This window comes from Ranitomeya variabilis, chromosome 5 (genome assembly GCF_051348905.1).
Source record: "Ranitomeya variabilis isolate aRanVar5 chromosome 5, aRanVar5.hap1, whole genome shotgun sequence".
In the NCBI taxonomy this organism is placed as follows: Eukaryota; Metazoa; Chordata; class Amphibia; order Anura; family Dendrobatidae; genus Ranitomeya; species Ranitomeya variabilis.
The window spans coordinates 148,886,622-148,910,647 of record NC_135236.1 but is presented as its reverse complement, the minus strand read 5'-3'; the positions used below and the strand labels follow the sequence as shown (position 1 = coordinate 148,910,647).

At 43.9% G+C, this 24,026-nt stretch overlaps 1 long non-coding RNA gene across 1 annotated transcript in view; it reads right to left on the bottom strand.

Moving 5' to 3' along the window:
• LOC143773463 (uncharacterized) overlaps window positions 1–24,026 on the bottom strand; it is a 56,640-nt gene that overhangs the window by 5,513 nt on the left and 27,101 nt on the right. Inside the window, exon 2 of the long non-coding RNA XR_013215193.1 lies at window positions 2,147–2,267. This is a non-coding gene — a long non-coding RNA (uncharacterized LOC143773463). The remainder of the gene's footprint in view (window positions 1–2,146; window positions 2,268–24,026) is intronic.

Sequence of the window (24,026 nt, the reverse complement as noted above, 5' to 3'; positions counted from 1 at the left end):
ACGCAATATGAACCCAGCCTAAGGCGTAAGGTTTCTCCTTGTGGACAGTGACATACCAGCTCTGGCTTGTCAAGGTGGGGAGGCTTATTCGCCATGCAATGCTCCTCTGGGAAATTTCATATGCAAATTGCCTCTTCAAGGAAAAAGAGGACATAAACTCTATAGCGCCACCTGTTGGAAGTAGCGATCCTACAAGTCACAATCAACCCTTTAACGAGTCATGCAATATGACTTAGGATAAAAGTCAAATCAGTATCTCAATTCGGAGACACGGTGTTTCGGGCTGTTGGACCTCGTCAGTGTGAAGCATGAGAACTAATTTGGCTAAATGAGAGGCTCTTGACTGGGGTCTAAGGGTTAAGGTTTCTCATTGTGGAGAGTGACATACCAGCTCTGGCTTCCAACAGGTGGCGCTATAGAGTTTAAGCCCAATAAACTAATAATTCTGAAGCATTTTTTTCTTAGAACTCTGTGTTATTCCTTTGTTATTCCTCCTGAAAATGTGTGACAACGGTGGGTATGGACCCACTGCGCCTCTGGCTGAGCTTACCCTGGAGTGGCGTGACTAAGTAGCTACCTGGTGTTCACTAGAGCCTCTGATGGTGATGATAGGCTTGGCCATAAGGGTAGCCACCAGGTGCCACTCCAGGACATGGACCTGCAGCAGCTGGCTAAAGGTCCGGTGGCAGAACATGCGGTATAGAGGGGGCAAAGACAAACACATGGTTAGACAGCCAAGGTCGAGGCAGACAGCACAGGATCATATTACAAAGCCATGGTCAGGAGCAAAGAGATCAGAGTAGATGAGTAAACAAGCTGGATCAGTAACGGAAGAGAGTAAACAAAACATTCGGAACCTAAGTTCCAGCAATGTGTGGAGGGTGGAGCTGCCTAATATATCCCCTGTTGAAAGGACTTAGACCACAAACGCAAAACTCTGCAGGACACATCTGAGTTAAATTCTGGCAGAGTTTTGCCACATCTACCTACAGACAGGTGGAGACAGCAGAAGGGAGCAGCAGTGCTGGGAGTAGTGCAAGAGGCAGCTCAGCGAGATGGCCTAACACTGGGAAGAGCAGAGTGGCAAAGACAGTAGGTAGGATAGTGCTGAGGAGGTGTGTGGGTCACCTGCATGACAGTACCTCCACTTGCACCCCCTACCCTTTTTTCCAGAATGATGGAGAAATATTTAAATAATGGTAGGCGTGCAGATGCTTTCGGCAGGCTCCCAACATCTCTCCTCAGGACCAAAGCCTTTCCAATCAACAAATAAGAAGGTCCTCCCCTTGAACCTTCTTAGAATCCAGAATGTCTTTTTTACCTCAAACACATCCAAGGGACCCTCAGAAATAGAAATAAAGGCATGAGTATTGAGTTTAGAGAAACTTGGAATCCGTAGATTCACCTGAAAACTGTAAGTCACTGGATTAACTTGTCTGAGGATTTTGATTGGACCTTGGTTCTGAGGGACAAACTTTTGGGAAGGCACTTTTAGGCGATATTTCAGGAAGATAACTATACTTTACCTCCAGGTTGGTAACAATGTGGACAACCTCTCTTCCTGTCTGCATGAGACGTCATCCAAGACACTGCCTTAAGAATGGAGTTTTTCTTTTATGGCAAGGTTTTCCAGATCTGGCAACAATCAGCTGTTGGTACCCCAGAGGAAGAAGACAGAGAAGAGAGCAGTTCTGCACAGGGAAGTAACTGCACCAGCTGTGTATAGATAATGTGGTGTAGGTAGTTCTTGAGAACCTGGTTGATCCATTATACTTGCCCATGTTTAGAGACCCCACAATGTAGAGAGAAAGACCATGGAGATGAAACACATGCTAAAAGAACTGCAAGGAGAACTTGGAAATGGAGGGAAGGCTTGCAAGGGGAATGAAATTAATCATATTGGAGAACTGGTTCACCACAACCGAGATGGTGTTGAAACCCTCAGAAATGGGCAGGTCCATGATGAAATCCATGACAATGTGTTGCTAAGGGATGGAAGGAACTGGCAGAGGCTGAAGGAGACCTGCAGGCTTGTTCCTGGGGGACTTGTTTCTTGTGCACTGTGGACAGGTGATTACAAAGTCACGAACATCCCTGGCCAACGAGGGCCACCAGAAGAGGAGACCAATCAGCTCATTAGACTTACGTATGCCCATATGGCCGGCCAGCTTGAAATCGTGTCCCCAGAACAGAATTCTCCTCCTTCTATCACGAACAAAAGTCTTACATGGAGGGACTTCCTCAACACTGAAAGAGGAGGCATCCACCTACAGGAGAAACTGCTTGTTAGGATTGGGCTGGTGCAGCACTGAAACTCTTGCAAAGGCCCCTTTGAAGTGTTGGAAGACAAATAGGTTACGCGCAGTCATGTCTTACGAGCGATGATGTCAGTAGCGTCGAGAATGAGGCTCCATAAGTCACTCCCGGTCATGTCTCACGGAGGATGGCATTACAGACATTATCGCCCTGAAACATGACCCAGAGTGACCTATGCAGCTTTGAAAATGAGGTTCCATAGGTCACTACCAGTTATGTGTTACGGGTGAAGATGTTACTGACGTCATTGCTCGTGAGACATGACCATGAGTGACCTATGCAGGCTCGACAATGAGGCTCCATAGGTCACTCCTGGTCATGTCTCGTGGGTGGTGAAGTTACTGATGTCATTGCTCGTGAGACAAGACCTTGAGTAACCTATGCAGCCTTAAGAACAAGGCTCCATAGGTCACTCCCGGTCAAGTCTCACGGGTAATGACGTTACTGATGTCATCGCTTGTGTTTACTATGACCTTTTTACATCCATTTTACAGCACCAAAGTTCGTGTACCCATTGACTTATATAGGGATCGGGGTCAAGTTCTTGTACCCAAACTGAAGTGTGTACTAAAGTTCGGACGAACCCAAATATCCACAGGTCTGATCATCCTTAGTGACCAGCTCACAATTACTACGCTCATCAAAATATTATTGGATCCACAATAACATCTGATAAATGAATCAAAATTGTGCTCATATTAAAAATAAATTATAAATGCTAGGAAAAATACTCTAATTCTAATTCAGATTATCAGTTACGTCATGCCTCAGGACGGATTACACATTTTGTGGCCTGGGACTTAATTTTTTGTTTTTAGGAAGCTTACTGTAGAGGTTGCTTCTCTAACTACTTTACACAATGGTTAGTCATTTGGCTGGTTGCAGATATATGACTTCTAATAGTCAGATATCTGATTCTGCAACCAACCAAATGACTAACCGATGTGTAAAGTGATTAGGAAAGCAATATTATTTATCACAGAAGAAATTCAAATCTATAAACCAAGACAAGCATCAGATCTCTTTATAGTTTGAAAATGAACCAACACTGAAACAACCAGTATGTTTCTGAAAACACTAATTCATATGACATGAGAAATATGAGAAAGAATAACAGCTGAAATCTGACTAAATATCTGTCAAGGTAGAAGCTAAAGTAATAGAGTAACAACTATTGCTAAACACTGCATAAAATTGTAATAAATTGATACATAAATAACAGCTGAACCAAATGATATATTTTTGCTGCTGAGAAAAGCCATAGCGTAAATTCACCAGAAATGAGCAAATCTAGCTTGATATGTGGCAAATAAATTTGCAGTGAATCTCAATACTGCAAAGCCTTTAATTGCTTAAAAAAAAGTATATAACACTCTGAGTTCTAGGTGTGTATTGAATTAGGTTTGAGATCTATAATGCAAATACAGGCTTATAAGTGTCTAAGTGACTTCAACCTCTCTGGCAAGGGGAAAACATATGGTTATAGCCAACAGCCGATTTTACAGCAAACTGCAGTAACAGACTTTTTAGGCTACTGAAAAAAAACAAAAAACTTGACTAACACCTCCAAATAGTTAGTGTGAACAGAGGCAAGCTGCAATTACTTCATAACATACAAAAAAGGACAGAACAGCACTCTGTAAGGGCCAAAATATATGCATATATGCAATCACTGAAAGCGTGAGCTGTTGTGAATTTGGATTCTGGGCTCCCCCGGTGGCCGCTTGTGGAATTGGACTTGTCATCCTCTTTCCTGTTTCACCTGATTCCATCAGTAGTGGGTGTCGCTATTTAAGCTCATTTCTCTGGTGGTTTCTTGCCGGTCAACAATGTTATCTGATGCCTCTCAGTGCTTGTTCCTGCTTCTAGACAACTACTGATAAGTTGGACTTTTGTCCATGTTTTGTTTTGCCTATTTGTTCCAGTTCGCAGCTGAAGTTTTGTTACTGTGTCTGGAAAGCTCTCGTCGATCAGGGATTGCTACTCTGGCGTTATGAGTTAATGCCAGAGTTTAAGGTAATCTCTGGATGGTGTTTTGTTAGTATTTTTCTGCTGACCATGAAAGTATACTATCTGTCTTCTGCTATCTAGTAAGCGGACCTCAAATTTGCTAAGACTATTTTCCTGCTGCGTTTGTTGTTTCATCTGAACTCACCGTCATTATATGTGGGGGGCTACTGTCTTCTTTGGAATATTTCTCTAGAGGTGAGCCAGGTCTTATATTTCCCTCTGCTAGCTATTTAGGTCTTAGGCCAGAGCTGGGCATCTAGCTATAAATAGGAAATGCTACCTGGCTATTTCTAGTTGCGCGGCAGGCTTAGTTCATGGTCAGTATAGTTCCATCTTCCGAGAGCTTGTCCCTCTATAGGCTTGCTATGATCTCTGCCTGCAGAGATCATGACAGTTTGACCGGCCATTTAAAGTGTTAAAGACCCAGGTTGAGAAAGGAGAGTTATAAGAAGTCTGCTGGAATTTTTTTTTTTTTTTTTTTTTCCTCCAGTCTGCCTTGCTGCAGTCTTTTTTCTCTCTCTCCTCCTAATCTCTGTATGCTCTGTGTGCACCTGACAATAATGGATCTCCAGAGTGTAACTGCGGGTTTGAATAATCTCATCACGAAAGTACAAAATTTACAAGATTTTGTAGTACATGCTCCGGTATCTGAGCCGAGAATTCCTTTGCCGGAGTTCTTCACAGGGAATAGAGCTAGCTTCCAGAATTTCCGAAATAATTGTAAGCTTTATTTGTCCCTGAAGTCTCGTTCAGCTGGAGACCCTGCTCAGCAGGTTAGGATTGTGATTTCCTTGCTCAGGGGTGACCCTCAAGATTGGGCCTTCTCATTGCCAGCAGGGGATCCTGCGTTACGCGATGTGGATGCGTTTTTTCTGGCCTTGGGCTTGCTTTATGAGGAACCTCATTTGGAACTTCAGGCAGAAAAAACTTTGATGGCACTATCTCAGGGGCAAGACGAAGCTGAAGTTTTCTGCCAAAAATTCCGTAAATGGTCTGTGCTTACTCAGTGGAATGAGTGCGCCTTGGCGGCAACTTTCAGAGAAGGTCTCTCTGATGCCGTTAAGGATGTTATGGTGGGGTTCCCTTTGCCTGCAGGTCTGAATGAGTCCATGACAATGGCTATTCAGATTGATAGGCGTCTGCGGGAGCGCAAACCGATGCACCATCTGGCGGTGTCTATGGAAAAGACGCCAGAAAGTATGCAGTGTGATAGAATTCTGTCCAGGAGTGAGCGACAGAATTTTAGACGGAAGAATGGATTGTGTTTCTATTGTGGGGATTCTACTCATGTTATATCGGCATGCTCTAGGCGTACAAAGAAGCTTGATAAGTCTGTTTCCATTGGCACCATTCAGTCTAAGTTTATTTTGTCTGTAACCCTGATTTGCTCTTTGTCATCCATTGCCACGGACGCCTATATTGACTCTGGCGCCGCTCTGAGTCTTATGGATTGGTCCTTTGCCAATCGTTGTGGTTTTGATTTAGAGCCTTTGGAGACTCTTATTCCTCTGAAGGGGATTGACTCCACCCCATTGGCTAATAATAAACCACAATACTGGACACAAGTAACCATGCGTATCAATCCGGATCACCAGGAGATTATTCGTTTCCTGGTGCTGTATAATTTACATGACGATTTGGTACTGGGATTGCCATGGTTGCAGTCTCACAACCCAGTCTTGGACTGGAGAGCTATGTCTGTGTTGAGCTGGGGATGTAAGGGTATTCATGGGGACGTACCTTTGGTTTCTATTTCGTCGTCCATTCCCTCTGAAGTCCCTGAGTTCCTCTCTGATTATCAAGACGTCTTTGACGAACCCAAGCTTGGGTCGTTACCTCCGCACCGTGAGTGCGATTGTGCCATAGATTTGATACCGGGTTGTAAATATCCAAAGGGTCGTTTGTTTAATTTGTCTGTGCCGGAACATGCTGCTATGCGGGAATATATAAAGGAGTCTTTGGAAAAGGGACATATTCGTCCATCTTCTTCTCCCTTGGGAGCTGGGTTTTTCTTTGTCTCAAAAAAAGACGGCTCTTTGAGACCATGTATTGATTATCGGCTTCTGAATAAGATCACTGTTAAGTATCAATACCCATTGCCATTGCTTACTGATTTGTTTGCTCGTATAGAGGGTGCTAAGTGGTTCTCTAAAATTGATCTTCGTGGGGCGTATAATTTGGTGCGGATCAGGCAGGGGGATGAGTGGAAGACCGCATTTAATACGCCCGAGGGCCACTTTGAGTATTTGGTCATGCCTTTTGGTCTTTCTAATGCCCCTTCAGTTTTCCAGTCTTTTATGCATGATATTTTCCGCGATTTTCTGGATAAATTTGTGATAATATATCTGGATGATATTCTGATTTTTTCTGATGACTGGGACTCTCATGTCCAGCAGGTCAGGAGAGTTTTTCAGGTTCTGCGGTCTAATTCTTTATGTGTGAAGGGGTCTAAGTGCGTTTTTGGGGTCCAGAAAATTTCCTTTTTGGGGTATATTTTTTCTCCCTCTTCCATTGAGATGGATCCCGTCAAGGTGCAAGCTATTTGTGACTGGACTCAGCCCTCCTCTCTTAAGGGTCTTCAGAGATTTTTGGGCTTTGCCAACTTTTACCGCCGATTTATTGCTGGTTTTTCGGATGTCGTTAAACCACTGACTGATTTGACCAGACAAGGCGCTGATGTTGCTAATTGGTCCCCTCATGCTGTAGAGGCCTTTCAGGAGCTTAAGCGCCGTTTTGCCTCTGCCCCTGTGTTGCGTCAGCCTGATGTGAATCTGCCTTTTCAGGTTGAGGTTGACGCTTCGGAGATCGGAGCTGGGGCAGTGTTGTCGCAGAAAGGTTCCGACTGCTCCGTCATTAGGCCTTGTGCCTTCTTTTCTCGCAAATTTTCGCCCGCAGAGCGGAATTATGATGTTGGGAATCGGGAGCTTTTGGCCATGAAGTGGGCGTTTGAGGAGTGGCGCCATTGGCTCGAGGGGGCTAGGCATCAGGTGGTGGTATTGACTGACCACAAAAATTTGATTTATCTTGAGACTGCCAGACGCCTGAATCCTAGACAGGCGCGCTGGTCTTTATTTTTTTCTCGCTTTAATTTTGTGGTGTCATACCTACCGGGTTCTAAGAATGTTAAGGCAGATGCCCTTTCTAGGAGTTTTGACCCGGACTCTCCTGGTAATTCTGAACCCACAGGTATCCTTAGGGAGGGAGTAATTTTGTCGGCCGTTTCTCCTGATCTGCGGCGGTCCTTGCAAGAGTTTCAGGCGGATAGACCGGATCGTTGTCCGCCTGATAGACTGTTTGTTCCGGATGATTGGACCAGCAGAGTCATCTCTGAGGTACATTCTTCTGCATTGGCAGGTCATCCCGGAATTTTTGGTACCAGGGATTTGGTGGCAAGATCCTTCTGGTGGCCTTCTCTGTCACGAGATGTGCGAGTCTTTGTGCAGTCATGTGACGTTTGTGCTCGGGCCAAGTCTTGTAGTTCTCGGGCTAGCGGACTGCTGTTGCCCTTGCCTATTCCTAAGAGGCCTTGGACACACATCTCGATGGATTTTATTTCAGATCTGCCTGTTTCCCAGAAGATGTCTGTCATCTGGGTGGTCTGTGACCGTTTCTCTAAAATGGTCCATTTGGTTCCTCTGCCCAAGTTGCCTTCTTCTTCTGAGTTGGTTCCTCTGTTTTTTCAGAATGTTGTCCGATTGCACGGTATTCCTGAGAATATTGTTTCTGACAGAGGTACCCAATTTGTGTCTAGATTTTGGCGGGCATTCTGTGCTAGGATGGGCATAGATTTGTCTTTTTCATCTGCTTTTCACCCTCAGACTAATGGCCAGACCGAGCGGACTAATCAGACCCTTGAGACATATCTGAGGTGTTTTGTCTCTGCTGACCAGGATGATTGGGTTGCTTTTTTGCCATTGGCAGAGTTCGCCCTCAATAATCGGGCCAGTTCTTCCACCTTGGTGTCCCCGTTTTTCTGTAATTCGGGGTTTCACCCTCGATTTTCCTCCGGTCAGGTGGAATCCTCGGATTGTCCTGGAGTGGATGCGGTGGTGGAGAGATTGCATCACATCTGGGGGCAGGTTATGGACAATTTGAAGTTGTCACAGGAGAAGACTCAGCGTTTTGCCAACCGTCATCGTCGTGTTGGTTCTCGGCTTTGTGTTGGAGATTTAGTGTGGTTGTCTTCTCGTTTTGTCCCTATGAGGGTCTCTTCTCCTAAGTTTAAACCTCGGTTCATCGGCCCTTATAGAATATTGGAGATTCTTAATCCTGTTTCTTTCCGTTTGGACCTCCCTGCGTCCTTTTCCATTCATAACGTTTTTCATCGGTCGTTATTGCGCAGGTATGAGGTACCTGTTATACCTTCTCTTGAGCCTCCTGCTCCGGTGTTGGTTGAGGGTGAGTTGGAGTACGTTGTGGAGAAAATTTTGGACTCTCGTGTTTCCAGACGGAAACTCCAGTATCTGGTCAACTGGAAGGGTTACGGCCAGGAGGATAATTCTTGGGTCAATGCATCTGATGTTCATGCTTCTGATCTTGTTCGTGCCTTCCATAGGGCTCATCCTGGTCGCCCTGGTGGATCTGGTGAGGGTTCGGTGCCCCCTCCTTGAGGGGGGGGTACTGTTGTGAATTTGGATTCTGGGCTCCCCCGGTGGCCGCTTGTGGAATTGGACTTGTCATCCTCTTTCCTGTTTCACCTGATTCCATCAGTAGTGGGTGTCGCTATTTAAGCTCATTTCTCTGGTGGTTTCTTGCCGGTCAACAATGTTATCTGATGCCTCTCAGTGCTTGTTCCTGCTTCTAGACAACTACTGATAAGTTGGACTTTTGTCCATGTTTTGTTTTGCCTATTTGTTCCAGTTCGCAGCTGAAGTTTTGTTACTGTGTCTGGAAAGCTCTCGTCGATCAGGGATTGCTACTCTGGCGTTATGAGTTAATGCCAGAGTTTAAGGTAATCTCTGGATGGTGTTTTGTTAGTATTTTTCTGCTGACCATGAAAGTATACTATCTGTCTTCTGCTATCTAGTAAGCGGACCTCAAATTTGCTAAGACTATTTTCCTGCTGCGTTTGTTGTTTCATCTGAACTCACCGTCATTATATGTGGGGGGCTACTGTCTTCTTTGGAATATTTCTCTAGAGGTGAGCCAGGTCTTATATTTCCCTCTGCTAGCTATTTAGGTCTTAGGCCAGAGCTGGGCATCTAGCTATAAATAGGAAATGCTACCTGGCTATTTCTAGTTGCGCGGCAGGCTTAGTTCATGGTCAGTATAGTTCCATCTTCCGAGAGCTTGTCCCTCTATAGGCTTGCTATGATCTCTGCCTGCAGAGATCATGACAGTGAGCTCTAAACGACATTGTTGAATAAAATGTACTTAAACATATATGCCTATCAATCACTGCCAGGTGACCTCCTTCTGATGGATCCTATCATCCTAAACATGCCTCTCTTGGGCTATAAACCTACAATTTAAATAGGCAAGCATGCCTTTCTCGGATTATAAACCTACAATTTTAAATGGGCAGGTAGGAACCAGCACTAATTAAAAACACCCTTGAGCTGATGGGAGGAGTGCAGAGTCAGAAAGGAGGAAGTCACAACCTCCAATGGTAAACTGCAAAAAACAAAAAACCTGACCAGCATCTCCATATAGTGTAAACAGGTGCACATTGAAATGACTGCATAACATGCAAAAAAAGACACAGCAACACTCTGCAAGGGCCAAGATATATGCAAACACTGATAGAGTAAGATCTAAACTACATTGTTGCTGAATAAAATACACTTACAAAAAAATGAAGGTTCTTAGCTCAAAAATTGGCCAATTCATGCATGCTCATCACCACGGCAAGGTGACCTCCTTCTGATGGGTACTATCATCCTAAACATGCCTCTCTTGGGCTATAAGCCTACAATTTAAATGGGCAGTCACAACCTCTATTTGCCCATTTAAATTGTGACTTCCTCCTTTCTGACACTGCACTCATCCCATCAGTTAGGTTTTTTTTAACCCCTCTCTGACCTTAGACGTACTATCCCGTCGAGGTGACCTGGGCCTATCTGACCCTCGACGGAATAGTACGTGATAGCGATCGGCCGCGCTCACGGGGGGAGCGTGGCCGATCGCGGCTGGGTGTCAGCTGACTATTGCAGCTGACATCCGGCACTATGTGCCAGGAGCAGTCACGGACCACCCCCGGCACATTAACTCCTGGCACACTGCGATCAAACATGATTGCAGTGTTCCGGCGGTATAGGGAAGCATCGCCCATGGAGGGGGCTCCCTGCGTGTGCAGCGCCCCAGAGTTTCTCCAGGGGGAGCTAAGGGTGCTATGTATTAGGCCACTCCTCACAATCTGGTAAAACTGGGGTTAGATAGGAAGTTAGAGAGAAGCTGACTGGGTTGGAACCAGGCAACATCCTGTGGCAGAGGGTGTTGCAGGGGAAGATTCAGGGGGGTCCCTGTCAGGGGTGGGATCCTGACAGAGGCCTAGCGAACAGAAAAAACGTTACGGGACCGCGCCTGCACTTCATTGCGGCGGTACCCCAAGAAAGGACAAGAAGCGAGGTTTATTGTGAAGAGTGAGAAACGAGATCAACGCAACAAGGAGAAACGCCAGTAGGAGTCGTGCTGTAAGAACGAGGCAACATCCTACTGAGGCGCGTAGCCGGTGGCCGGAAACGCCGAGGAAGTATTGAGCTCCATGCCTTACTTCAAACCTACGGCAGGACAGTCAGTTATAGGTGGGCTGTCTCACCCAAAATCACCTAAGCAGACATAGGGGGCAACAGTTGGAGAGGGGCGACTCTAGGGTCCTGGAAGACCTCCAGGCCTACCCGTCATACGGGTGCGTCCTAGCCATATCATCTGGGGGACGAAGAAGAACATCAGAATCAGTTGTGAGGGAACTTCAGAAACAGACACAACAGTTGTGAGGACTATCCCGTGGTGCTAAGCAGGGAAGGACTACAACACCCAAGCGCTAGAAGGTAGGCACAGATTTCCACCTGCAAAGGGAACTCTGGAGATGCCATCGGACCGGCCGGTCTCAGACAGCCCAGTTAACCGTACTCCGGATTGAGGATCCTGAAGCCTTCAGTAAAGAGGTAAAGAGACTGCAACCTGGTGTCCTCGTTATTCATCGCGACCTGCACCTCACCACATCATTCTCAACTTTCACTGGACGCCCCTTAGCAGGGTCACGGACCGGGTCTAGCCATCGTGACAATCCCAGAACCGAGACAGAGAGGCCCGGTACCGGGTACCCCTCAGCCCTGCGGCAGTGGGGGCGCTCCACGTGCTTCCCTGAGATCGCGTTGCTCCGAGGGTGTGATCGCGTTGCTCCGAGCGTCTCTTACCTCCTATCCCTGCAGGCCCCGGATCCAAAATGGCCGCGGGGCTGCATCCGGGTCCTGCAGGGACTACTTCCGGGTCCAGAGCAGGCGCTGGTAAGCCTGCAGCGCTGGAAGTCAGATCGCTGATCTGACAGAGTGCTGTGCAAACTGTCAGATCAGCGATCTGTGATGTCCCCCTCTGGGACAAAGTAAAAAAGTAAAAAAAATAAATTCCACATGTGTAAAAAAAAAAAAAAAAAATCCTAAATAAAGAAGAAAAAAAAAAATTATTCCCATAAATACATTTCTTTATCTAAATAAAAAAAACAATAAAAGTACACATATTTAGTATCGCCGCGTCCGTAACGACCCAACCTATAAAACTGTCCCTCTAGTTAACCCCTTCAGTGAACACCGTAAGAAAAAAAAAAAAAAAACGAGGCAAAAAGCAACGCTTTATTATCATACCGCCGAACAAAAAGTGGAATAACACGCGATCAAAAACACGGATATAAACCATGGTACTGCTGAAAACGACATCTTGTCCCGCAAAAAACGAGCTGCCATACAGCATCATAAGCAAAAAAATAAAAATGTTATAGTCCTCAGAATAAAGCGATGCCAAAATAATTATTTTTTCTATAAAATAGCTTTTATCGTATAAAAGCGCCAAAACATAAAAAAAGATATAAATGAGATATCGCTGTAATCGTACTGACCCGAAGAATAAAACTGCTTTATCAATTTTACCAAACGTGGAACGGTATAAACGCCTCACCCAAAAGAAATTCATGAATAGCTGGTCTTTGGTCATTCTGCCTCACAAAAATCGGAATAAAAAGCGATCAAAAATGGTCACGTGTCCGAAAATGTTACCAATAAAAATGTCAACTCGTCCCACAAAAAACAAGACCTCACATGACTCTGTGGACCAAAATATGGAAAAATTATAGGTCTCAAAATGTGGAGACGCAAAAACTTTTTTGCTATAAAAAGCGTCTTTCAGTGTGTGACAGCTGCCAATCATAAAAATCCGCTATAAAAAATGCTATTAAAGTAAATCAAACCCCCCTTCACCACCCCCATAGTTAGGGAAAAATAATAAAATTAAAAAAATGTATTTATTTCCATTTTCCCGTTAGGGCTAGGGTTAAGGTTAGGGTTAGGGCTAGGGTTAGGGCTAGAGTTAGGGCTAGAGTTAGGGCTAGGGTTAGGGTTAGGGCTAGGGTTAGGGTTGGGGCTAGGGTTGGAGCTAAAGTTAGGGTTAGGGTTGTGGCTAAAGTTATGGTTAGGGTTGGGGCTAAAGTTAGGGTTGGGGCTAAAGTTAGGGTTGGGGCTAAAGTTAGGGTTGGGGCTAAAGTTAGGGTTAGGGTTGGGGCTAAAGTTAGGGTTAGGGTTTGGATTACATTTACGGTTAGGGTTACCTTTGGGATTAGGCTTAGGGGTGTGTTTGGATTAGGGTTTCAGGTAGAATTTGGGAGTTTCCGCTGTTCAGGCACATCAGGGGCTCTCCAAACGCGACATGGTGTCCGATCTCAATTCCAGCCAATTCTGCGTTGAAAAAGTAAAACAGTGCTCCTTCCCTTCCGAGCTCTCCCGTGCGCCCAAACAGGGGTTTACCCCAATATATGGGGTATCAGTGTACTCGGGACAAATTGGTCAACAACTTTTGGGGTCCAAGTTCTCTTGTTATCCTTGGGAAAATAAAAATTTGGGGGCTAAAAATCATTTTTGTGGAAAAAAAAGAATTTTTATTTTCACGGCTCTGCGTTATAAACTGTAGTGAAACACTTGGGGGTTCAAAGCTCTCAAAACACATCTAGATAAGTTCCTTAGGGGGTCTACTTTCCAAAATGGTGTCACTTATGGGGGGTTTTAATGTTTAGGCACATCAGGGGCTCTCCAAACGCGACATGTTGTCCCATCTCAATTCCAGTCAATTTTGCATTGAAAAGTCAAACGGCGCTCCTTCCCTTCCGAGCTCTGCCATGCGCCCAAACAGTCATTTACCCCCACATATGGGGTATCAGCGTACTCAGGACAAATTGCACAACAACTTTTGGGGTCCAATTTCTTCTCTTACCCTTGGGAAAATAAAAAATTGGGGGCGAAAAGATCATTTTTGTGAAAAAATATGATTTTTTTATTTTTATGGCTCTGCATTATAAACTTCTGTGAAGCACTTGTTGGGTCAAAGTGCTCACCACACATCTAGATAAGTTCCTTAAGGGGTCTACTTTCCAAAATGGTGTCACTTGTGGGGGGTTTCAATGTTTAGGCACATCAGGGGCTCTCCAAACGCAACATCGCGTCCCATCTTAATACCAGTCAATTTTGCATTGAAAAGTAAAATGGCGCTCCTTTCCTTCCGAGCTCTGCCATGCGCCCAAACAGTGGTTTACCCCCACATATGGGGTATCAGCATACTCAGGACAAATTGTACAACAACTTTTGGGGTCCATTTTCTCCTGTTTCCCTTTGTAAAATAAAACAAATTGGAGCTGAAATAAATTTTGTGTGAAAAAAGTTAAATGTTCATTTTTATTTAAACATTCCAAAAATTTCTGTAAAACACCTGAAGGGTTAATAAACTTCTTGAATGTGGTTTTGAGCACCTTGGGGGGTGCAGTTTTTAGAATGGTGTCAAACTTGGGTATTTACTATCATATAGACCCCTCAAAATGACTTCAAATGAGATGTGGTCCCTAAAAAAAATGGTGTTGCAAAAATGAGAAATTTCTGGTCAACTTTTAACCCTTATAACTCCCTAACAAAAAAAAATTTTTGTTTCAAAATTGTGCTGATGTAAAGTAGACATGTGGTAAATGTTACTTATTAAGTATTTTGCATTACATATCTCTGTGATTTAATTGTATAAAAATTCAAATTTGGAAAATTGCGAAATTTTCAAAATTTTCGCCAAATTTCCATTTTGTTTCACAAAGAAACGCAAGTTATATCGAAGAAATTTTACCACTATCATGAAGCAAAATATGTCACGAGAAAGCAATGTCAGAATCGCTAAGATCTGTTGAAGCGTTCCAGAGTTATAACCTCATAAAGGGACAGTGGTCAGAATTGTAAAAATTGGCTCGGTCATTAACGTGCAAACCACCCTTGGGGGTAAAGGGGTTAAATTAGTGCTGGTTCCTACCTGCCCATTTAAATTGTTGGCTTATAACCCGAATGAACATGTTAGGATAGGTACCCATCAGAGGGAGGTCACCTTGTCTTGGTTGATCAGCATACATGAACTAGCCAATTTACACGCGAAGAACCTTAATTTTTTGTAAGTTCATTTTATTTAGCAACAATGTAGTTTAGATCTCATGCTTTTAGTGTTTGTAAGTATCTTTGCCCTTGCAGAGTGCTGCTGTTTCTTTTTTGTAGACTTTTTAGGCTACTTCAAGTTTAAAAATAGTCTAAAAAATATTCCTTTTGGGGGGTAGATGCCTGGCAGGCATGTTTATACAAGGTAGTGCAAATGAAACAAGGGGTGGAGCAAAAATTATTCTTATTTGGGGAGTATCATGACTTTTTGTTCTTTGACACAAATGAACTGATTTTTTCGTAAGCTATACAAAAATTCTCTATTTAGGGAACAGGAACTGTTTAAGTGTTTTAAAATTGAAGAAACAATAGCTTCTAAACTAGAAGTGAAAAAAATTGGCAGTGTTTTGGGATCTGTAACAGGTTTGCTACAGTATGTTCAAAATGCCACCCAAGCCTTGATTTTTCATTAATTCTCTTCTGTAGCAAAAATAGGACAGAGATGTATTAAAATAAACTGATTGTTTAGTGTGTGAATAATATAAGGGTATGTCCACACGTTCAGTATTAGGCAACAGTTTGGCTGTAGCACATGTTCGCTGTGGCCAAGGCGCTGCCAGCTTTTGAATGCAGACGATTCCGCATGTGTTCACTGAACCGTGCGGAATCACCGTGCCCAATACAAGATAAATAGACATGCTGTGGTCAGAAAAGACGAGCCGCATGTCTGTCTCTGCAGGGAAGCCACGGGTGCCGGTGCACACTCAGTGGAGATGGGATTTCTTGAAATCCCATCCACTATGCTGTAACATCTGGCCGCTGCAGGATGCATGCTGCGGATGTCCGCAGCATCCAACCTGCAGCATTTGCTGACAGTGGGAACATACCACAGTTAGTGATCTGGTTAGACCGCACATGGAGTACTGTGTACAATTTTGGGCACCGGTGCTCAAGAAGGATATAATGGAACTAGAGCGAGTACAAAGGAAGGCAACAAAATTAATAAAGGGGATGGGGGAGCTACAATACCCAGAGAGATTAGCAAAATTAGGATTATTTAGTATAGAAAAAAGATGACTGAGGGGCGATCTAATAACCATGTATAAGTATATAAGTACTATGTACTGTTACATACTTAGGCAGTTAACTGGCTCATGCAGCATTACATGAACACCCGAGCCTTACACTATGGCTGGTCCAAATAACTAAAGCAATTGTTACCATCCACCTCTCGTGTCTCCCATTTTCCTCATAGTTTGTAAGCTTGCGAGCAGGCCCCTCATTCCTCCTGGTATCTATTTTGAACTGTGATTTCTGTTATGCTGTAATGTCTATTGTCCGTACAAGTCCCCTCTATAATTTGTAAAGCACTGCGGAATATGTTGGCGCTATATAAATAAAATTGTTATTATTATTATATAAGGGGACTATACAGATATCTCTCCGAGGATGTGTTTATACCAAGGAAGGTGATGGTCACAAGCGGACATTCTCTACGTCTGGAGGAGAGAAGGTTTTTCCACCAACATAGAAGAGGATTCTTTACTGTTAGGGCAGTGAGAATCTGGAATTCCTTGCCTGCGGAGGTGGTGATGGCGAACTCAATCAAAGGGTCCAAGAGAGGCCTGGATGTCTTCCTGGAGTGTAACAATATTGTATCTTACAGTTATTAGGTTCTTTAGAAGGTCGTAGATCTGGGGATTTATTCTGATGGAATATAGGCTGAACTGGATGGACAAATGTCTTTTTTCGGCCTTGCTAACTATGTTACTACTAGATGGTGGCCCGATTCTAACGCATCAGGTATTCTAGAATATGCATGTCCACGTAGTATATAGCACAGCCACGTAGGATATTGCCCAGCCACGAAGTATATTGGCCAGTTACGTAGTATATTGCCCAGTCACGTAGTATATTGCCCAGCCACGTAGTATATTGCCCAGTCACGTAGTATATTGCCCAGCCACGTAGTATATTGGCCAGCCATGTAGTATATTGGCCAGCCACGTAGTATATTGCCAAGCCACGTAGTATACAGCACAGAGCCACGTAGTATATTGCCCAGCCACGTAGTATATTGCCCAGTCACGTAGTATATTGCACATCCCACATAGTATATTGCCCAGCCCACGTAGTATATAGCACAGCCCATGTAGTATATTGCCCAACCCATGTAGTATATTGCCCAGCCACGTAGTATATAGCAATGTGGGCATCATATCCCTATTAAAAAAAAGAAATAAAATAAAAAAATAGTTATATACTCACCTTCCGGGGGCCCCGGATCCAAGTGAAGAGGTTACCGACGCTGCTCGTGCGCTCCGGTCTCAAGCGTGCATTGCGGTCTCACGAGATGATGACGTAGCGGTCTCGCGAGACCACTACGTCATCATCTCGCGAGATCGCAGCATGGACCGGTTACCGGAGCGTCATGAGCAGGAAAGGCCTGTTGTTGATCCGGGAGCCGACGGACGGTGAGTATATAACGATTTTTTTTAATTATTATTTTTAACATTAGATCGTTTTACTATTCATGCTGCATAGGCAGCATGAATAGTAAAAAGTTGGTCACACAGGGTTAATAGCAGCGTTAACCGAGTGCGTTACACCGCGGTCAACGCTGCCATTAACCCTGTGTGAGCGCAGACTGGAGGGCAGTAAGGAGCGGGCACTGACTGCGGGGAGGAAGGAGTGGCCATTTTCTGCCGGACTGTGCCCGTCGCTGATTGGTCATGGCTGTTTTGCCACGACCAATCAGCGACTTGGATTACATGACAGACAGAGGCTGCGACCAATGAATATCCGTGACAGACAGACAGACAGAAGGACGGAAGTGACCCTTAGACAATTATATAGTAGATGTTACTACGTTATTATTTCTTGATATGTTCTGTACGTACTTTATTTATGAAGCATCATTACATAATCCTCCAGTTGTTCATATTTACATATATGTTGCATATCTCCATTTAGAAGGCATAATATTTGCTGAAGAACCAAACTATTATGCTTTTATTATATGATTTATAGGAATAGGTTCAATTTGAGTCCATATGTGATCTGGAAAGGTACTTATTAGCTGAAGTCATTGACTATTCACCTGCTGGATCATATTTATAGCCACATAATTCCACTGATATTGGGACACATCATCAGAGTATAAAATGTGGACAATATGATATTTATCCCAATATAAAACATAATTTTATTTGAGAATAGTTCATAAAATAGGCACATGTTTTTTTCAACATTTACGTCATTTTATGATTGCTGGCAAAAAACGTTACCCATAGTTCTAAATTCATTGTTATGTTCAACATGTGTCGATCTAAAGTTATATTTAGTTTTATTATATTTTATTTCCAATCGATGTATTCAGAAATTTAACTTGATAGGAAATGACAGATATAAAGTAACTTTTTCGTAAGTAAAGTATCATAAATGTATTCGGTGAAATATAAGTATAACCAAGATTGGGTAAAATTCTCTTTTCTGGCCACTGTTATGTTAAATTTGTAGGTAGAGAGGATGGAGCAGATTTTTTTTCTTTTTTACAGTTATCTGAAAAAGGATTGATTGAAAGTTGAAAACGGTGCCATATGGTCAGCACCTGATGAAGAAGCTCCATCTGGAAAACATAGCTTTAGTTACAGGTCAGCAGAGAAAGTGTGCGTACATCAAGGCTGACTGACAGAGCAAAACACAGTCTTAGGGGACAGTAAGTCCAGATTGGAGGCTCTCTGTACTACTTTGAAATAATTAAGATGAAAGTCTTGTGTTGGCTGAGAAACAAATAAAATTGGCGGACCTTAATTAGTTGAATCTTAATGAAACATATTATATGAAAACTCCAAATATTATACTACTCAACTGAGATCAACTATCTGGATTGGGAAACATGAAGCTTCGTCAAAAGTATTGACCTGCTGATTAAACATTGCTGCTAGTCCTGAATTAATTACCCCTTATGCATATAGCAATGAGGCACTTCAGAAATGATGTACTGATGTACAATTGTCCCTTCACCCAGATAAGTACACAATCTAATTTGCTTACCCCAGCCATGTGGCAGAATAACTACTGCAATTTTCATAGTAAAATAAATTAACAATTCAATACACTCAGGAGAGGGAGTTCTCCGTAGCAAAAATAGAACTCTGGTATGGTGGAAAATTTGGCCACTATTTGGCCACTATGGCTTGGCAAAGATTTTCGTAAAAATTAATTGATACTTTAGTCTTTATTTTAGGACATTTATAGGATTCCCTGTTCAAGGACAGATAGTGGATTCATCTTCACAGGTATGGAAATATTAACCAAGTATGCTAATGTGGGCACATGAATTATCTCAGAGCTTCTTAACAGCTGAAGAGGTTCATGCGAGGGCTTCATGTGGCTTCTGGGACTCATTACAAAAATTCCACAAGTCTCAAATTCTAAACATTCGAACCAGACAGCATATTTGACTTTAGAACTAAAAAAACCCCCACAACAAATTCCCTTTTTAACACTATGGGTTTTTTTGAACACCTTTTTGAAAACATTCATGAAGTAGGCTATTTTACTACTTCTATTGCTTATATAGTGCCAACATTATTCACACTAGTTTATAGATATTGTAAAAAAAAAAAAAGGACGAACTTTTGACTTAAAAAAATGCCAATTTACCATTATCCTTTTGGAAAGTGGGGATTAATCATTCATTTTACTAATTAAGCCAACTACCTATATCTATTGTTACTATCAAATAGCATTTTGGGGCAAACCATTACTTTCCGACACACCTCCAATTTAACTTCAAACCAGAACTTTTTGAGGTTCTGAATATGTTAGAGACATAAATACATTTAAGATTAAACTATTATCACTCCCTGCTATGGATTCACAACATTTTATTTCTGAGTAGGTAATTAATATAACTTACTTCAGGCTTTTTTACTTGAAAAACTAAAAAGCCTTTTTTGAGTTTTTGCATCCAAAGCTGATATGTGCCATGATTCCCTTCTTGTCTGTGAGATGAGTCTACTGTAGGGATGCTTTCTAACAGCATGGTGTCTTTAATGTTCAGTTAAAGCATCCTTAGGGCATTGATATAATTGTAATGACTGTGTTTATGCAAATTAGCTCGCATCACAAGTGGTTCCATGCCGTGCATCATTTATACTGTAATCAGTTCCTCCTGCATAATAAAGCATGTTAAATTCCTACAGTAATTCTAAAAAACTGAACACCATTGTATTATATTACAGTGATTTAGGAATGGGTTCCTCTAAATCTAATTCTTAAGGAATGCGGTTTGGAAATTTTTACCCTGGAATCTATAGCAGAAATCTGAGGTTTACTCTTGGACATTTGACACTGACTGGCAGTTGGAACTGCTGCTACTCTGGTCATGGATTAGCTTCATTTCATAGTCATGAATTTTCCAGATATGTCCCGAATTTTTTTTTTAAATATTCCAGAAATTTCTGGAATATCCTGGACCCCCAAAGAGGTGGGGCTTGCATTAGCTCCATCTATGTGGGTCTTCCCAGTGCAGTTCTGGGGAAAGGACTTAAACACCCCTGTTTTACCAATAGAGATTATGGTTAGTGTGTCATCCAATAGGGCTAATCCAAGTTTGACGATCCTCCACTGTTTCTTAGTGGAATAAACATGAAAACTGCCTCAATAACTGATATATAACTTATCAACACAGTTTTTAAATCTTTGGTAGAAAAATCTGCACATGAATGGAAGTGTGGATCTTGTGTTTCAAACAATTAAAAAAAAAAAATCAGCAATTGTTTTTTATATTCCCTTGCATTGCTACTTTGTGCAAAGCTTGGTGAAATAACAGTGATCATTTAAGGGTCTCAAAACCTAAAGACATCTTCTTATGCTCCCTTGAAGACTTGAATCTTTGGGAAATTCATTATATGATTAGTAGATCACTCTCACACGTTCACTATTTGAGGCCAGTCTCACACGTCCAGATAATTCCAGTACCGGAAAAATCGGTACCGGAGTTATCCGTGTCCGTGTGTCCATGTGCTCACATGGCACATCAGTGTGGCAGCCATGTGCCGCCCGTGTGCCGACTGAGGACCACATGGACCGTGCAGGAGACAGCGCTAGAGTTAAGCGCTGTCCCCTGCTTTTGGTGCTGAAGCCGGCATTCATTCCTTCTCCCCAGCAGCGTTCGCTGGAGAGAAGGAATGAAAAATCAAGGGTTTTTTTATATTTTTTTGTTAAAAATAAAGTTCGGGGTCACCTCCCGCCTCCCACCCCCTGTGCGCCCGCCCGCTTGCAGAGAAATACTCACCCAGCTCCCGCGATGCCTCCTCTCAGCTCCGCAGCTTGTCCTGTATGAGCGGTCAAGTGGTACCGCTCATTAAAGGGATGAATATGCAGCTCCACCCCTATGGGAGGGGGAGCCGCATATTCATCACTGTAATGAGCGGTACCACGTGACCGCTCACATAGGACAAGCAGCCTGCGCTGAGAGGAGGCATTGCGGGAGCTGGGTGAGTATTTCTCTGCAAGCGGGCGGGCGCACAGGGGGTGGGAGGCGGGAGGTGACCCCCAAACTTTATTTTTAAAGAAAAAAAAGCAAAACATCATTTTTCATCTCTTCTGTTCTGCAAGCGCTGCTTTCAGCCGAGCAGGACAGAAGAGAGGAATGCCGCCTTCAGCACCACAAGCAGGGGGGACAGCGCTTACTGTAGCGCTGTTTCTCCTGCAGGCAGTACGTGCACATGGAGGAGAGTGCACACTGTTCTCCGTGTGCACGTGTGCAGGACGCTTTGCGGACCGTGCTGCCGGAGAAAAATGGACATGTCTCCGTGTTTTGCACACGGACACACGGTCCGTGAAAACATGGAGACATGTGCATAGACCCATTCATTTGAATGGGTCTACGCGTGTCAGTGTCTCTGGTACGTGAGAAAACTGTCACTACACGTACCCGAGCCACTGACGTGTGAAACAGGCCTAACCTCAGCATTTGTAAGTCAAAATCAGGTGTGGAACAATCAGAGGAAAAGTATAAGGGTATGTGCACATGTTGCAGATTTGCCTATGGAATTTTCTGTGCAGATTCTTCCCTCTCTTGCCAGAAAACACAGGTGCGGATTTGCTGCATTTTTTATGCTTTTTTTTTATGCAGATTGTATGCGTTTTTGAAAGCTAAATATAGATCTATTATTGAACAAAAAAAAAAAAAGAATTGTGATGCCATTTCTGGTCCAACTTCCTCTTTAACATTTGTCCAACACAAACGAAGGAATGAGATAGATAGACAAATATAATCTATAGATAGATTTATAGGTCGATAGATCTATAGATAGATCTATCTATAAATAGTCTAAGATTGCTCTTACTGAGTGTATTGGGGGACACTCGCTTGGCGCGGGATTCAAGCCCACGGGCACGGGTTTTTCCAAACAAAGCAGTCCATATGGTTTATTAAGACTCATAAAACAAACCATGAACAGTCCATTTACACACTGAACCTGGACATCACATCAAGTTTCAGATCCTTAGTCTGTGGCAACTAAACACGCTGGTCCTCTGTGACCAGTTGCCGTGGGTTACCACATGGTTCTCGATACAATAAGCACCAACAGTTTATGGCGGTACCTTACGGGAGCTCCTGCTCCACCTGCTGACTCCTTGTCAGTCCTCTCTTCCGGATAAGCTGCCTCACGGGGATCACCAACTTGCCTGGGTGGCATATCTTAGTCAGTCCAGACCCACCGGAGGACTGTAGCTTCCTCACACAGTAGCTGTCACTGGCTCTGCAGATCCCGGTCCTCACCTCGTGCTGTTCAGGGATCCGGTCCTCCTCCCAGGACCTCTCAACACCCAGGTTACACAGGATCACACAGGTGACCAGTCCGGGTACTATTCAGGACGTCCATTCCCAGCTGGGACCGTCCAATACCCAGGCCACCAGTAGCAAAGTCCCACCACGTGCTCTTCAGGGCTTAGCACACCCAACACCGAGGTATCTCTCAGGACCTTGCACCGGTACTATACAGGTCCGCACACTCAGACCACACAGGACCCATGTGACCCACACCCTGGTCACATTATATCCCTTTTAACCACTCCCCCGGGTGGGAGTGTGGGTGTGTGTGGCTAGTTTGTTCCGCCCATCTCACATAACTTGCTCTGCCTAGCCTCCCATTATAAACATGCCAAATACTATAACTGTAGGACTACAGGTCCCAGAACACCACATCGCTGCAGGCTGGCAGCGCAGAGTCTCCTCCTCTGCGACTCACATATCGGCCATTCATCACAATGCCGGACTTTGTCTTATGACCACAGCCATGCATGCAACTGCCATGCACTCTCATGGCCTCAATACACCTCTATGTGCATACTGGGGAGACCATGCAGCACCCCCTACCTGTTACAGGGATCACTGCATCACATACCCCCCCTCTGTTCAAATTTGTGGGGTTGAACATTTGTCTTATCCCAGGGGCCTCGAGACTGGGTACCCAAGTCACCTTGCCCTGCCAGTCGAGATGGTCCTCTCAGTCAGGTTTTAGCATCATGGTCCATCTGGCGTCGCAATCCCCCTGCACCCATATGACCTTTCTGGACTGACTCTTTGTTAACACGCCCACTACCGGGTCTCCCACGTAAGTTACTCAGCCCTGAGCTAACTGAAGAGTCACTGCCTCTAGCTCTTCCTTCAGGCTGGGTACTTCCACCCCTTTGTTTGTCCACATTTCGGGTCGAAAGTGGCCATCTTCTTCGCCTTTCTGGAAGCTGTTTAGTAACTTGCAGTCTTTCAAGTCTCAGCTGTTCTACCTCCCTTAGGTATGCCATGCGATATTCCAGGAGCATGCGGATATTCCCAAGACTCTCTCTGGATCCGACAACAAGGAACGGAACCATCCCATCTTCACCCATGACCTGGACCTCGTCATCAGCCGGTATCCTCAGTCTCTTCACACCGGATTTATCCACCATCTCCTGCATCACTCTCCCAAGTCTCCCAATGACTTTCGCCACCATAACTTTGGGTACTTAGACTGTGTCTTCCACTAAGCCCAGCCGACTTTGAGCTTTCCTTTCACGCTCCAAACATCGAACAGCTTC